The sequence below is a fragment of the Mirounga angustirostris genome, unplaced genomic scaffold (genome assembly GCF_029215605.1).
Source record: "Mirounga angustirostris isolate CCGP_5_RB_7025 unplaced genomic scaffold, mMirAng1.0.hap1 SCAF_3, whole genome shotgun sequence".
Lineage (NCBI taxonomy): Eukaryota > Metazoa > Chordata > Mammalia > Carnivora > Phocidae > Mirounga > Mirounga angustirostris.
The window spans coordinates 95,275,640-95,293,567 of NW_026991711.1; the positions used below are offsets into that span (position 1 = coordinate 95,275,640).

The window sequence follows — 17,928 nt, forward strand, 5'->3', positions numbered from 1 at the left end:
AGTTTATAAATATGTATATTGGAGAATGTTGGTAAAATATTTTGGGAGGGGGTCGCCTGGGTGGCTCAGTTGGTTAAGCGACTGCCTTCGGCTCAGGTCATGATCCTGGAGTCCCAGGATTGAGTCCCGCATCGGGCTCCCTGCTCGGCGGGGAGTCTGCTTCTGCCTCTGACCCTCATGATCTCTCTATCTCATTCTCTCTCTCAAATAAATAAATAAAATCTTAAAAAAAAATATTTTGGGAGGGAGAGGGCAACAAGAAAATATTTGGCCTGCAGGGTAAGTCCCAAACTCCACAACAGGGCTTATGACTGCCCCAGATGGCTCCCTGTTTTCCTCTTTTCCCTTATCCCCACATCCTCATGTCACAGAATTGTCTTCCCATCCCCTGTTGTTCATTGGTAGAGATGAATGAGAAATTGTTCATCACGTTTCAAAACTCAGTCTTTCCTGAACAGTCTCCCTGGCACCACATGCTCCATCAGGCCCTGACCATATTTTTAGCACAGCACCTGAAATGCTTTATTGCTCCTATTTATTTCCAGCTTGTATGTCTTTTTTGGCTGTGAACACCTTGGGATGGGGTGGTGATTTATTGGTCTTCAGATCTCAGGGTTGCCAGAATTAGCAAATAAAAATACAAGGTGCCCAACTAATATATTTTTTAGTTTTTAGTCTCCTAGGACATACTTATTTGGGACATAGTTACACTATGAAATTATTTGTTGTGTATATGAAATTCAAATTTAACTGGGATTCTGTATTTTAATTGGCAACTCTATTGCAGCCCCCAGGTGCTCAGGTGCTGTCATGGTGGAGGTGTTTAATAATTATCTTTAGAATGAACATCTGAATAAATAGGCCAGGTAGCAGCTATAAAGCTCCCCGCCCCCTACAAAGCAGAGAAATGTAAGGACTGATCTTTAAATATGATCTTATTAAGGGGAAATTTGGCACCATTGTGTGTGTTTGTGTTTCCAGCTCTGTCCACTGACTGGGCCTAGAAGCAATCAGCAATGACTCCCTAGTAACCATGAACACCCTAGTGCCCATATCTTGGTTTCTAAATACCATTCCTCTCTAGAAGTTCTATGGAGAAATAGCTGGAAAGCACAAAGGCAGCCTGGAACATCTTGCTTTGTCAGAAAAACAAAGGAGAACTTAAAGATTAATTGGGTCATATTTAAGGGCACAGGACTGATCTGGAAGGGGCTTCAATGCACCAATGTGACAATTTGAACATCAAAAAGGATGTCAGAAGTAAATATTAACACATTGAAAAAAATGAATGCATTTATAGGGATGTCTGTGTGTGTGTGTGTGTGTGTGTGTGTGAGAGAGCGAGAGAGAGAGAGATTGAGAGTGGCTGGTACCTTCTGTTTCCAGGAGAATGCAAGCTAATAAATATGGAAGGAATAGTAGAATGAGAAAATCACCATTTTGTAACCAGAAATATAGTAACTGATTCAGGTGAATATAATCCAGGATGATAAAAGAATTTGATTAAAAATCATCAGACAACAGGAGATTCACCTAAGCCTAAATGATCACCCCGCAGACTGTTTATAATTCAGAGGGGACTGTGAATGGTTACAATGGCAGGGTCTCGCAGACCTCCTCTAACCAAGCAATCAAACATCATCCGGAGGATCCTGAAAGTATGTATCTTCTGATGTGAGGCAATCAGAAATACCAGTACTTAGGTAATATTCTTGGCAAAGATGCCTAACTAGAATCTAATCATGAGAAACAATCAGGCAAATCCAGATGTGGGAAATGTTCTAGAACAACTGGCTTGAAATCTTTACCGATATCAGTGCCATAAAAGACAAAGACCAGTGGAAGAGATGTTCCAGAGTAAATGACGTTAAAGGGGCACAGCTGCAAAAGGATGTGGCGGGGAGTGGATTGGGGGGGTGGGGGTTGGGCAGAGAAAAGCTATAGAGACGTTTTGGGAATGCTAGGAAAAAATTGAAACCGACGTTATTGAATTAATGTGCATTTTCTTACATGTGAGTGCTGTGTGGTGGTTCTGGAGAAGAATATTCTTACTCATGCCTAAGGACTAGGGCTGCATGTGGTGATGTCTGCGACTTAATTTCAAATGGTTCAGAGAGAGAAAATGAATCTAGGTGAAGGGTTTTTAAAACATTAAAAATCAACAAGGCCCACAAAAAATGTGGGGCATGGGGATATTTGGAGAAGAAAAGATCCGGAAACTGAAGAAAGGCAGGGATGGAGAAAGGGAGGGCAGAGCATTTATGAACTGGCAAACAGTCTATGGGGAGGGAATGGTCCTGCACTCTCTCTCCCTCCTTCTCCAGAACATTCCCCCAACCCCGTTCCGGCAAAGCCCTCACTTCTGGCTTTGAGGCATGCTATGACCTATCCCTGGCTAGAGCGGAGCTGAACAATTGATTGATGAAGATAAAGTTCCTGTGATAAATGTGGCCCTTCTGAGCAGAGCTCAGTCTCTCCACGCATCACATTGCCCTTTAATATCTTTATTAAAACATGTATAACACACACAAACATGCAAGCATAATCCAACATCCCCCCGCACGCCTCCCCTTCTAGCAACTGCCAGGCCCATCAGATGATGGAATGCACCATCTGAGCAATGATTTCTTTCAAGACAGTAATTACAAAACACTTAGTGGTATTTCCAAATGATTATACATTTTACTTAAATATTTATCTTTTTGAAATTTGACTTATAATCTATATGTAATTAGTTATCAGCCCAGCTACCAGGGTGACAGGTGGGTTCCTTAATTTTCTATGCAGTCGACAGGTTTTAACTCTGAAATTATTCTAGTCACAGCACACTTCAAAGGTCTAAATGAAAAAAAAAAAAGTTAAATGCCTTAATATCTTTGAGATTTGCAAAGATATTTGAGGATTTGCTGAGGGATTCGGTGTAGGATGAAGAAAATGTTTTGTTAGCAGGGAGACTAACTTTCATCTCCAATTTGAAAGAAAATGTGAAATCCAAATGCACAAAGATTATTTAGATGAGAGCACACTGAACAATCATTGTTCTCGCTCCACATTCTGAGTGGCTGAGTCCTACGTTACACTGGTTTGGGGGAAAGATGGGTGGGCATGCTTTCCCACTTCTGCAAGGGTAACCACGTTTCCACAAGTATAAAATGCAAACTGGCAAACCCTCATTATAAGATGTGTAAACTATAATTGAAGCTCAAACTCCCTCCTGGACAAACACACCCTCCAGGTACATTTGCAAGCCCGCTGGTATGCTGGGCTGGGTCACCCTTCGACCTTCCTGCTCGGCCTGGCCCACGTGAGGCTTCCAGGGTCTGTCTCCTCTCCCACCCCACCAGTGCTTTCCCCTGTCACACCCAGCACATCTTCTGTGCTCCTCTGCCCACAGTTCAACTCCTCTTGGCACAAAGCTCACATTTCTCCCCCGTGCCCTATGACACTGTCCCCGAAGGCCTGGCCCAATGCCAGAGGCACAGGAAGTCCTGAATGCAGATTTAACTTGTTGACTGCATTCAACTTGACTGATGTTCTTTGGAAATTACCTTTTGGCCAATATCCAGTTGTTCGCTGCCATTGGTCACCCATCTTATAAAAGCCAAATATAGTTGACCCTTGAATAACACTGGTTTCAACTGCATGGATCCGCTTATAAGCAGATTTTTAAAATAAATACAGTATGGTACTGTCGATATATTTTCTCTTATGATTTTTTTTAAGACTTTATTTATTTATTTGAGAGAGAGCGAGTGAGAGAGCATGGGTGGGGGGGTCAAAGGGAGAAGCAGACTCCCTGCTGAGCAGAGAGCCTGATGTGGGACTCGATCCTGAGACTCCAGGATCATGACCTGAGCCAAAGGTAGTCGCTTAGCCAACTGAGCCACCCAGGCACCCTCTCTTACAATTTCCTTAGTAACATTTTGTTTTCTCCAGCTTACTTTATTGTAAGAATACAGCATATAATACACATAACACACAAAATATGTGTTAATTAACTATTTATTGGTAAGGCTTCTGGTCAATAGTAGGCTATTCGTAGTCAAGTTTTGGAGAGCCAAAGTTATACAGGGATTTTTGACTGCATAGGGGGTCGGTGCCCCTGACCCCTGTGTTGTTTTTGGAATGACGGTCAGCCAGCCCTGTCACCCTCCCAAGCACTTGCCAGGGCACCTGGATGCAGCAGGGACTCTGTTCTCCCCTACAGACAGGTGGTACCTGGAGGGAGCTGGGGCCTCATGTGAGCTGACTCTCCTGGTCAACCCTGGCTTCACCGTTCTGTTCCACAACAAGGACGTGGGGATAGGATTTTCTGGCTGTTAATTCACCTCCAGCCCACAGCAGGCACATTACAATTCTAACAGGCTCTTTAGGAGAAAGCTCCCATGGGGCTTCCTATGACTCCAACCACCACAAGAGGATTCTTTTAAAGTCCCAGTTCAGGTGGGAGCAGGAAACGGCTTCATGGGCCCAGGATTCATTGCCTTTCATCACCATGCCTTTCCTTCAATACCCACCCCAACCTTTCCTCCATTCCTCCTACTAAAATGACAAGTCCAAATGCCTCTGAGAAATGCACTTGGTTTTCTGTTATTTCAGCCAGGAGCCCAGGTCCTTGACATCAAAGAGTGGGAGGAAATGAAGGGACTCAAGTCGTGTGGTTTGGTGTACGTGAATCAGAGGGTGCAAAGGGCCCCTGAACCTATCCAGGGATGTAGAGACAGAAGTTTCATTCCCCTGAGCCCTTTTTGCTCCCTGGCTTGGTTGAACACAGCCCCATCACTCAGGTTGCTCAAGGTGAGCACTGAACAGTCCTCTCCCCCCTCCTCTCCAGAGTGGGCCTGCTGCAGCCACACAATAACATCAGCCCTTCACCCTCAGCCTACCAACCTCTTCCTCCTGCTTTTGAACATACTGGCAATTCTCAACGTGCAGCATTAGCTCCCTGTGACCTGGCCTCCTGCTTTCATCTCAGCTTTGTGATCCTGGTCACTGTTCCTCAGGACATGAGTTCACATCTATGTTTTCCAGACGGGGTAGGATGAGCACTTGATACCTCAGACTAGTCCAGGCCTCAGTAAAGCTGTGACCTCAGGGGGTGCTTCTTCCTTCAATCAGATCTTCCTTTTCTGCCCAGAGCTCTTCCCTGACCCTACTCCACCTTCCTATCCCACTGAACTCAAACCCTCCTCATCTCTCTACCAGAACAGCTCTCTGGAGAGATCCAGATACCCTCATCTATATTCTAATGCAAGCCAGTGTCACCTGTCCCAGGGATTGACTCTAAATCTTGTCCCTAGCTTCAGAATAGTCCTAAGGAGTGGGAGGGGGCTGGCTGTGCTATGGCCCGGTCACCTTCTGGTTGGGTGGGCCTCAGGCAGTCAACGCAGGAGTGAAATTAAAAGCACTTAACAGCTAAGCACATGCTTGGCCTTCCTGAGAATCAGCAGGCAGATTAGAGACAGGACTCCCTAGTGTCTGCCATTAGCTGTCTGATTTGCAAGGTTGACTGAGCTATGATATTTGTTAATCCATTTAACAAATATCTGTAGAAAACCAACTACATGCCATACAGGGTCTAGCCTAAGGGAATGCAGCAGTGAACAAGCATATGAAATCCCTGCCATCATTGAGCTTGTATTCTAGCGAGGTAGACAGTCAATAAATGAGGAAAACAATTAAAAATATGGCTCATGACAAAGAGATGAAGGGGAAAGAGCAGTTAAGAGGCTACTGCCATGATCCAGGGGGAAGATAATGATACCTTGGGCTAAGGTGGGTGGCGGCAAAGGTGACAAGTGCTTATATCCTGGATACGTGGTAAAGGTAGAACCACATGGGATTTGCTGGTAGACCAGATACAGGGTATGAGCGAAAGAAAGGAATCAAGAACCAGAACAATGGAGTCCTACTGACTGAGATGAGGAAGGCTGCAGGAGGAGTAGATTTGGGGGTGGCTGTGGATGAGCAGGGGGCGATATTCAATTACGTATTCTTCCATTTGTCCACTACTTATCGGGCTTGGCAGTGTGCTAAGTCTGGTGGTAGAAGGTGAGTGATGAGTGACATGGTCCTTCAACTCATGACCCTAACAACCCAGTTGTGATGAGGAGCCTTAATCCAATAATCATACAACAAATGCATAAATATCAGCTACTGAGAGGTCAACACAGGAGAAGAATGCAGGAAATCTAACTTAGTCGGGAGGGGGATGCTGGTTAGGGGAGATGGAGATCAAGGGGTGATATGAAGGATGAGTATGAGTTAACCTGGTGATAGGGCTGATGTGAGAAGAATACTCCAGTAAGAACAGTGTGTACAAAGGCCCTGTGATTAAAGGAAGTGTGGGGCACAGGAGTTTTGGGGAAGAGTAGGATATACATAGTGTCTGGAGCATAGCAGTAAGAGAGAACATGGTGGGAGAAGGTACTGGAGAATTTGATGGGGCCAGGTCATGCAGGAGTTTGCAGGCCACATGCAGGTAATTTGTCATTCTTTTAAAAGTACTGAGAGGTCATTAAAGTGCTTTAAACAGAGTGAGAACCTGGTCCAATTTGCATTTTGGAAGATCACTCTGGCTGCAGAGTAGAGACTAGATCAGGGAGGACCCTCGAAATGGAGAGCCAGGAGGAAGGGATCATGAAACCCAGGAGAGGGGTGGTGGAAGAGTGGAGGGAAATGGACAGATTGGCAAGATATTTAGAAGTTATGAAAATCCACAGTACTTTTCAATAGCCTGGTATAGGGGATGAAGACAGAAAATAGCAGAGCTGTAATTTTTAATTATGAATATAAAAAGAATGCAGGAGATGACATTTAGGGTCCTTTACTATTATTTTTTTTAATTTTTATTATGTATTTATTTATTTATTTTTTAAAAGATTTTATTTATTTATTTGACAGAGAGAAACACAGCAAGAGAGGGAACACAAGCAGGGGGAGTGGGAGAGGGAGAAGCAGGCTCCCCGCAGAGCAGGAAGCCCGATGTGGGACTTGATCCCAGGACTCTGGGATCATGACCTGAGCCGAAGGCAGTCGCTTAACCAACTGAGCCACCCAGGCGCCCTCCTTTACTATTATTAAACAAATAGTTGCCTGTTCTTAGTGAGAAATGGAGCGCATTTCCTTATCTGTGTTGCCTGATACTGGTTCCTAGAATAAAATCACTGGGCCTAAATTTCTGTATATCATGCTTGGGATATCTTGGGTAGAGTCATCTAAATCCAGTGTCAGAGCCAAGAAAGGGGTGGGATGGAGGGAGGAGGTATGAAAAGTACAACATGTAGAGGCAGACATGCCTGGGCCTGCATCTCAGTACCACCACCTGCTAATTGTATGATGTTGGCAATATTCATCCAATCTGAGCCTCAGTGCCCTTGCCTATAAAATGACAATAATAGTATAGCACTAATCTTATAAGACTGTTGGTGATGATTACATGAACTAGCACATGCAAAGTGAATACCCAGGACTTGACACATAATAAATAAATAAAGGGGTATACGTCATTATTATTCATAAACAGGCTACTGTTTATAAGAGCACTTTAGCACCTTGGTTTACAATCTACTTATATCAGTTAGTTAATGCTGTACAACAAACTGCCCCAAAACTCAGTGGCTTAAAACAACAATCATTCACTCTCACTCTTGCTTCTGTGGAATAGCTGGGATTCTGCTGATCCAAGTTGGGCTCAACAGGGTGACTATAAGATCTGGGTCCAACTCTGCTCCAGAGGGCCTGGGCCTTTGATTATCACTGCAGCTGCAGAAGCACAGGAAGACAAGCCCAAATGTGCAAACATATTTTAAGCCCCTGCATGCATCATGCTCACTAATTAATGTCTCTTTGGAGAAGCAAGTCACATGGCCAAACCCAAATCCCGGGAGTAGAGAAATCTACCTCACCTCTAATGGGAGCAAAACCACATGACAAAAGGTATGGATATAGGGAAGATGAAGAATTAGACACACCAATTACTCAATGTGTCACGTCACTCTTCAATGCCTCCTGCCTTTCCATGAAGAATCATTTGGGATTATCAAGGCGTAGAAAAATGGCTGCTGAGACCCAACTCCCTTTTCCGTTCCAGTTTCTTCCATCTCTTTCTTCCTCCTCCTTAATCTTTTTCAAGGCTGTGCCTTCGTATTCCTTTGAAGAAGTATCAGTCAAGCTTCTTTGATGGCGAGCTATAGAAAACTCTGGCCAGTTGTATCAAAAAGGAAATTGAATGACGGGTTGTCATGCAGCTCACAAAAGCTGGCAGGTAGTTGGAGAACCAGGTTGGGAACAGGACAGATCACAGGACAGCTCTGGGAGCCCAGGCAGTAGAACCTGATCAATTCCCTTTTCTAGGCACCGATGCTGGGGTGAGGGAGCTCTAGGGGGGGTTCTTTCCATCACAGTGTCTTTGTGCTTAGAAGTCAAAGTCCTGGCAGAGGGAGGCCCATCTCTTGGTTAGGGCAGGGAGGGCATCACAGTTTACAGCTGGTCAAGACTGACCATGATGAGGTTATGGAATAACCCAAAACAATCAGTGTCCTCTTTGTCAGGCTTTGTAGCCAGTGGGTGTAGCAGAAAGAGCCCTGGAGTACAGGCAGCAGGCCAGATTCTACCCCTTGCTCTGCCCCCAACTTTCTAAGAATATGGAATCCCAGATGGATTCGTTCTTCTTTAGCAAACACTTGTATGGTGCTTACAATGTCCCAGACACTGTTCTAAGAACTTGGCAAGTATTAACTCAGCAGTCCTTGACTTCAAGGGTTGTTAAGGCATACCTGACCTCATAGCTTAGTTGTAGGGATTAAGTGAACAACATGTGTATAACATCTAGCACAACTCTGGCATGCAGAAAATGCTCATACGTGGATCACCTTCCCTGAGTCCTCTCCCACTTCCATCCTTCCAGAGAGTTCTATGAGAGAGGAGGAAGCCCGAGGTTTCAGGTATCACTCTAAGCTTCTAATCTTGACATTAGGAACAGCGCCCCCTCCAACAGCACCGCCTAACTGCCCACCAGAACCCGAGAGGAAGTATGGGGTGTCATAAGATGCTGGGCATCTTCAGAGTGGACTGGTGTGTGACCTCAGGATGCCTTGTTATCGCCGACTTTGATACTTCTTTTTTTTCTTTTTTTAAAAATTTTATTTCTTTATTTGAGAGAGAGAGAGAGAGAGCACAAGCGGGCAGAGGGTCAGAGGAAGAGGGAGAAACAGACTCACTGCTGAGCAGGGAGCCTGATGCGGGACTCGATCCCAAGGACCCTGGGATCATGACCTGAGCTGAAGGCAGATGCTTAACTGACTGAGCCACCCAGGCGCCTGCAACTTTGATATTTCTGATGCCAGGGAATTGTTGGCTTCATTTTCTATGCTCTTAGGAGTACTGTATTCCATTGTAATGATGGAAATGTTCTCTATCTGTGCTGTCCAATATGGTAGCCAGTAGCCACCTGTGGCTACTGAGCACCTGAAATGTGGTTAGTTTAATGGGGAACTGAATTTGTATTTGAATTTAATCGTTTAAATTTGCGGCTAGTGGCTATCAAACGGAGAGTACAGCTAGAGTTTTCAATGCTATGGAGCTCCCTAAGGGACCCTGACACCTGGAGTAGGGTGGCAGGCTGGTGTTTTAGAGGACTTGATGTCTCACTTTCCATCCCTAGGAGGCAGCTCCAGAAGGGTTCCTGTCCTGACAATCTCTGAGCCCTGGCTTCTGCTCACCTCTCCACCCAGCTTTTCTTACTCCCCAGTGACAACCCCAGGCAGCTGACTGATGCCTTGGGCAGAAATCATCCTGCTTCAGTCCTGCTCAGGCTTCTCACAATAAACAGACCCAAAGGTTAATGGAGGTGAGATAAATGGGAGACACTTGGAGATGAATTAATTAATCTGGGGTTTCAGTTGCCCCAGAGTGACTCATCCTTTCAGAACCACCTGTGTCCTGGCTGATTTCACAGGTTGCATTCTACAAAAGAAGAACAACAAAAATTCTGTATATACCAATAATAATATTTAGAATCACAGAATGTCAAAGCTGGAGAGAACCTTCAAGAGCACTGGCTCAACATCCTTATTTTATGAAGGGGGATACTGACATCTAGGGTGGGTAGCCTGCGAGGCTGGCTCTAGTCCTGCAGGTTGGGGTGTGGCAAAGGAGGCTGTTTTGCTCTTGCGTCCAAGCTGATGAAGCCAGAGTGGGGGTCCCACAGGATCCCAAAGAACTAAGCCAGGGTTATAACCAGAGAAGAGCATCCAAGGTGGGTCAGCTGAGCAGTGTGTGGGGAGCGGAGTTGGGAAGCCCAGGGAGACAGAGCTGGGGAGGAAGAGGTAAGCCACAGAAGTATAGACCCACATTCTGGACAATTAGCAGAGTCATTTCCAGGGCTGTCCTGGGCTATTCGGGCTGCTATAACAAAAATACCACACGCTGGGTGGCTTGACCAACAGACATTTGTTTTGCACAGTTCTGGAGGCTGGGAAGTCCAAGATGAAGACACCAGCAGACTGCGTGCGTGTCTGGTAGACTCATTTCCTGGCTTTCAGAAGGCAATCTTTTCTCTGTGTCTCCACATGGTGGAAGGAGATGAGGGAGCTCTCTGGGTCCCTTTTATATGGACAGTATCCCGTTTATGAGGCTCTACCCTCATGACCTAATTCCCTCCCACATGTCCCCCCTCTGAACACCATCCCCTTGGATGTTTCTCCATATGAAAGTGGGAGGGCACACACATTCAATCTATAAGAGGGACCCACAGTGAAACTTTTCTGGTGGCTAAGAGCCCGTTTCTTGAGCAGCTGGGACCCATTTTGAGAACCCAAGGTGGGACACAGGATAAAATGTAATAGGACTTTGCCCCACTTGCCAGTGGCAGTGCCCCAAGGCTCATTCCCAACTTTTTCTGCCTATCTCTGCAGTGCTTCCAAGACCGTGTCACCCTAGCAAAATAGGCCACACATTTTGAAACTGCTTCCCCATGTAGAGCTGTGTTTGACAGTATATATAATTATAATAATAGGTGTTATTTATTGAGCACTTCTTACGAAGGGCCAGGCATAGCGCTGATGGTTTCACAAGCCATTATGCCAGTTGATTCCCATGACAACCCTGTCAAGTAGACTTTCTTCTACCCATGTTACAGATGAGCAAACGGACTTAGGAAGATTGAACAACTTATCCCAGGTTACATAGCTCGTAGGTGGCAGAGAGAAAATTTGAGCTCAGGTCTGTCTGACTTCAGAAGCCTGTCCTCTTTTAAGCCTGCGAGTATAGCAGGACAGGCTCACTGGCTCCATTCGACAGACTTGAAAATTGAAAGGTCGAGTGGCAGCCTGGGGACACAGTGCGGAGTTCTCTGTGCTTCCTTCAAACACCACATTCTCCCTGGTCGGGGGTCATTTTTCTCTTGTGACCAGGTGACTTCACAATTTATTTTATTTGGCAGCCAGGGAGGGGGTCTCCCCCACGGCAGTCTCAAGTGCCACCTGGACAGTGAATATTGATTTGGGGAGTCAGGAGCATGGTCTCATTTCTGAGTCATTTCTGAAGGCACACCACTTTCTGAGTGGCATCCCCAGTTAAATTACGGTGCCTTGTCCTTTTGGCCAGCTCTGTGTGTGTGAAGGGAGGTGGGACCCCCATCAGACTGCAGGGAAAGGTTAGGAGCTCCACACAGCATCCTCGATGAATGTTGGGGGCCTGCTCCCCCAAACGCGTGTCTAAGCAAAGAGCACTCCTGCCTGATTAATAGGCACACGCTTTGCCTTGATGGGGGCTGGGCCCACGGAAGGGGGTGTTAATCATCTCTCCTCAGTGTCCTGGAAGGGAGAACAAGCTCCCAGAGGCGGGGCTGCCATGTCTTAGACACTCAGGGGGGCCATGCCAGAACCTCCTGTCCAGGATACTCCCCAACGCCCCTGGGAGGACTAGGAGAACCTTAACTGGTGGCTTGTTCCCTGCCCCTGTCACTGTGTGGCTCTTTCTGGTCCCTTCGGAGGGGAGTGTCTTCTGCCCTTGGGATGGGGGAAGGAAGTGGCAAGAAGCTGAATATGCCTTGGGGGCTGGAGTTCCACTGAGGCCAGAGGACTTCACCCCCTTTTCCAAAGGAATAAAGAGAGATGATACTGTCTTTGGTTTGTTTTCATTTTGTTTTTCTTTATTGTGGTAAAATATGTATAACGTAAAATTTACCATTAGTGACATTTAGTACATTCACAATGTTGGGCAGCCATGACCTCTAGATGCAAGATGTTTTCATCACCCCAAAAGGAAAGACATCAACGGTTGCTCTCCATTCCTTCCCATGCGCCCCAGGCCCTGGCTACCACCAATCGCTTTCTGTCTCTATGGATTTGTCTAGTCTGGACATTTCCTATGAATGGAATCATATAATATATGGTCTTTTGTGTCTGACCTCTTTCACTTGGTGTAATATTTTCCAGTTTCATCCATGTCAGTAGTTCATTCCCTTTTTATGGTTGAATACTATTTCACTATTCCATTGTGTGGATAAAGTAAGTTTTATTTATCTGTTCAGCTGTTAATGAAACTTGGGTTGTTTCTACCTTGTGGCTTTTATAAATAATATTGCTATGAACATTTGTGTAAAGAAATAACACTGTTTTATCTGTTTGAAACCAATCCAGTTAGTTCTGTACGGTAGCTGTTAGCCACCTGTGGATATTTAAATTGAAGTTAATTAAAGTTAAATAAAATTAAACGTTCAGTTCTCTAGTTGGACTGATCACATTTCAACCCCTCAAAGGCACGCGTAGCTAGCAGTTACCATATTGAATAGCACAGATGCAGGGCATTTTCACCAACACAGAAACAGAAAGTTCTAGTGGTAAACTTCTATCTAATACGCACAATTGAAAATGACCAAAGGAGGTCAGTGGGTACAAATTTCCAGTTATGAAATAAACAAGTCATGGGGATGTAATATACAGCCCAGTGACTAGAGGTGCTAATACTATATTTCCTATTTGAAGGTAGCTTTACTCCCACAACTCCTCCTGGATGGAACTACCACGGCGTAGGCGCCCTCAGTCAGGCATGCTGCCTCAAACCTGGGTTCCTTCTCTGTCTGAGGCTGTCCACTTCCGGAAGAGCAGGGAGACAGTGCAATGGTTGAGACAGAGCTGGCGATGTTTCTCGGGGGCTTGAGGGGAGACGGCCTGCCTGGGTCACCAGGCCAGCCTCCTGGCGGGAGGGAAAGTGGGTGAACAGCGCTGACCCAGCACTGCTTAGTCAAGCGGGCACAGGCAGGAAAGCAACCAAGAAGCAACTCACTCGCTTCCTGGTGTGGGGCAGTCTCAGGCACCCCACAGGGGGTCCCAAATGGGCTTTTAAGCATCTGGGGGGAGCACGGCCTTCTGGAAAAGTGGATGCACTCAGGGAAAGATTGACAGACCTCTTATGGCAAGCCCCTGGCCCTCCCCCAGAGGATGGGCAGGAAAAGCAGCCATGTGGGTAATAGGAGTGTGGCTTGGGCAAGTCTGGGCCGAGGAGTGGAGAGACAGTGGCCCTGCGGACCTTTCCACCTGAAAACAGCCCCCACCCCCACCTCCCACCCCGGGAGGCCACAGGCCACAGGAGAAACCCAGGCTGCTGGTGGTCTGCGGCCAGCCCTGGCTGGGCCTCGAGAATTCAAACAATTCGCTATCTTCTTGGAATTCCATTTTTCTCACGTGTATAATAAAGATCAGGAATGCATGAGATCATTGGTTTTAAGCTCTTTTTTTTTTTTTTTTTCCAGTCAAGGAATTCTTCAGTTAAATGGAGTCTTACAAAAAATAAAACAACTCTCATGAAGTATAAAGCAAAAAAGAATAAAGCAAAGCTGCTCTGGTTAAAGATGGCGGTGGTGACGGTGATAGCCGAGGGGTACCCAGGGCTCAAGCACCCCACCCCAGCCGCACCCTGACTTCTTGCCTCTGAGATTTTCCAGCTCTAAGCGCCCATGATTTTAAAATAACATTTGCTCTCCTACCAGTTTTGTGGGGGAGATTTTGGAGTCAGGGAAACCCTGGGTTCAAATCCCCATTCTTTCTTTTTAGTACTTTGTAATTTGGAACAAGTGACATACCTAGTTTACCCTTACTTTCTTAATCTGTAAAGTGTATCAGTATTACTCACTCACCAGGGATCTTAGGAGGTTAAAATGCTCCCGCATGGAATCTGACAGCAGCAGGTGCCCCTCGTGTGTGTCTTGCCTTCCCCCCTGCGCAGGTTGGCTTTGTATCTTGTCTCCCCTGGCCCCCTCAGACCTTATTCAGGCTCTGTCCTGTGCAATTATGGGCCAGGCACTATGCTGGGTAGTCGGTAGTGGGGACTTGAAGATAAATAAGACAGAGTCAATGACTTCATAGAACTCACAGACCAGAAACTGATAATTACCACACAGATGTTTTAAGGAAATGGGTATGTTCAAATCTAGATGCAGGACTTCATATTTATCATGATTAATGTTCATTTTATAGCTCTGGGCTAAATCTTCTGCCTTGTTTTGAATCTTATTTCTGTCGTCAAACATAATAGCTATCTCATCCTTCTTTCCTTTATCTGCAAGTGTAACCAACATAGTTTCTGTATCTTTCTAATATCATGACCAAGATGCTGACAAGAACTAGAACCAGAGCAAGAACAGAGTTCTCAATCTTCCTCCCAAATTAATTCTAATGTGTGCATCAACCCTGTGGTTGTTCAGCCAGTTCAAAAGTCATCTTTTCCTCCCATGCACACTCCTACACCTTTTTATTTTATAATACTTGGTAATAAATTTAATTTTAAATGAACACTCATAATTTTACATGCATGCATAAATATAATGGTTTCATAGACACATGTATCACCATACATGCACATTCTATATTTTTTTTGGTCAATGTTCTACATTAATCTTACATACTTTATATTATTTTATCAATAATCACTCAAGAATCCCTTTCACAAAGATGGCGCCGAAGGTGAAGGAAGCCCCTGCTCCTCCCAAAGCCGAAGTCAAAGCAAAGGCTTTGAAGGCCAAGAAAGTGGTGCTGAAAGGCGTCCACAGTCACACACACACAAAAAGAGATTGGCACGTCGCTTATATTCCAACGACCCAAGACACTGCGTCTCCAAAGGCAGCCCAAATATCCTTGAAAGAGCGCCCCCAGGAGAAACAAGCTTGATCCCTATGTCATCATCATCAAATTCCCCTTGACTGCTGAGTCAACCATGAAGAAAATAGAAGACAACAACACACTTGTGTTCATTGTGGAGGTAAAGGCCAACAAGCACCAGATCAAACAGGCTGTGAAGAAGCTCTATGACGTTGACATGGCCAAGGTCAACACCTTGATCAGGCCTGTTGGAGAGAAGAAGGCATATGTTCGACTGGCTCCTGACTATGATGCTGTGGATGTTGCCAACAAAATTGGGATCATCTAAACTGAGTCCAGCTGGCTAACTCTAAATATAAATTTTTCACCAAAAAAAAAAAAATAGTAACTCATGAAAATCACTCCAACTTGGAGCTCCAACTCATAGGTCACCTGTCATAGCTCTAATGCACCCTGTTAAATGCTTGCATAACAGGCTGTCATATGAAAAATGTGCCATAATTTATTCATCTATTCCTAATTGATAGGAATTTTTTTTTCTGTACAAGCAATAAATATTCTTGTATATACGTGCACACATACAGGTGCTTTTATTTCTATGAGATAAACTCTGAGAAATGAGACTGCTCCTAATTTTAATATCTTAATTTTAATAGATGCTGCCAGATCACTTTCCAAAACCACTGTCATAGATCATATTTCCACACAGAAACCAGCAGAAGGCATTTCCAGTGTTTTAGTTTTTGCATACCTGATAGTTATAAAGTGACTGCTCATTGGTAATTCTTTTACTGAAGTATAATTGACATATAACATTGTATTAGTCTCAGGTGTACAACATAATGATTCAATACTTGTATATATTGCAAAATGATCACTGTAATAAGTCTAATTAACATCGGTCACCATATACAGTAACACATTTTTTTGTGTGTGTGATGAGAACTTGTAAGATCTACTCTTTTAGCAACTTTCAAATATGCAGTATAACCTTTTTAACCATAGTCACCATGCTGCACATCACCATTGCTACCTTAATTTACATTTCCCTGACTGCTTCAGAATTTGCATATATTTAATGTTTGTTGATCATTCAAATCTGCTCTCCAGGGCGCCTGGGTGGCTCAGTCGTTAAGCGTCTGCCTTCAGCTCAGGTCATGATCCCAGGGTCCTGGGATCGAGTCCCACATTGGGCTCCCTGCTCGGCAGGAAGCCTGCTTCTCGCTCTCCCACTCGCCCTGCTTGTGTTCCTGCTCTCGCTATCTCTCTCTCTGTCAAATAAATAAATAAAATCTTTAAAAATAAACAAACAAACAAACATAAATAAATAAATCTGCTCTCCAGCAGATTATTGTCTTCTTTGTTTCTTATTTTTTTATCAGTTGTTTGTCCAGTTCTTGTCAGTTTATATAATCTCTTTACATATTATAGATTTAACCCTATCTATTGCATTGTAAATATTTCCCAAATCTATTTGTGTGTATGGACTTAATTTTTAGTATCTCTTGCTATACCTAAGTTTTTAATTGCTCTGCTCTGCTTTTAAAACTTCTTGTTTTCTAGGGGAACCTGGGTGGCACAGTCAGTTGAATCTTTGACTCTTGGTTTTGGCTCACATAGTGATCTCAGGATTGTGAGATTGAGCCCTGCATCTGGCTCTGTGCTCAGCACAGAGTCTGCTTGAGATTCTCTCTCCCTCTCCTGCCCCTCCTGCTCATGCTCTCTCTCTCTAAAATAAATAAATAAATCTTAAAACAAAAACAAAAAAACTTCTGGTTTTCTAGCATCAATTTGGATGGTCTCCTTGTCTCTAGACTAAAGGTATAGGCTCTTGGATGTAATTTTTATTTTTTTCACATTTTAAATCATTAAGTTATCTGAAATTTATTTTTGTTTATATTTCTCACAAATTGGTGATTAGCATTCACTTACTGTTTTATTTCTCGCTTATTTTATAGCCTATTTCTGGATTTCCTATTCTGTTTCACAGACCTATTTATTTACATTTATGGAAATAACATATAAATTTGTTTATAGGAACTTTATAGCATGTTGTGATATTTGGTAGGGCAAGTGCTCACTCTGTTTCTTTTTTTAAAAAAATATATCAAATATATATATATTTAAATATATTGTCTCAGACATATTTTTAAAAATATAAAGCACAAGATCCTTTTATCCAGTTCAAATAGTCCTATTAGGATTCAAATGGGAATGACACTGTATTTACAGATACCAACTCTGGAAAAATCAAGTTGGCATGATACCAAGTCTCTCCATCTGAAAATACTTTTATCTGTCTCCGTTTGTTCAGATCTTACTTTATATTCTTTGATAAAATCTTATAATTTTCTTCACGTGGGTCTTGTGCTTTTCTTATTAACCCCATTCTTTAGCATTTCCTAGTTTGTGTATGGAACACTTTTTTTATTTTCATTTGTCATATACGTTGCTGGAATAGAAGCCATTGATTTTTGTATATTTACCTTATATCCTGCTACCTTGCCAAATTCTCTTATACACTTCAGTAAGTTTTTCTAATTAGAGCCTATTGAATTTTCTAGAAACTCAATAATCCACTCAGCATAAAAAGAGGGCATTTTATATTATCTTTTCTAATGTTTATAGCATTTTTTGGCTCATTTCATTTATCAGAAAGAAATACTTGAGTAATTATAATGAGAGAGAATTTCTGTTTAGTTACTGACTTCTAATCTAAATATTTTTAGGCAGTTGGCATTTAGAGTAATAATTGCTTTCATTTTTTGTTATATTTGTGTAACCTAATATTTAATTGTTACATTTATTATAATTAAGTCATGATTAT

General features: G+C 43.7%; 1 pseudogene; it reads left to right on the forward strand.

The window, feature by feature from the left end:
* Positions 1-14,954: 14,954 nt before the first annotated feature.
* Positions 14,955-15,460, forward strand: LOC123838560 (large ribosomal subunit protein uL23-like; annotated as a pseudogene).
* Positions 15,461-17,928: the final 2,468 nt, after the last annotated feature.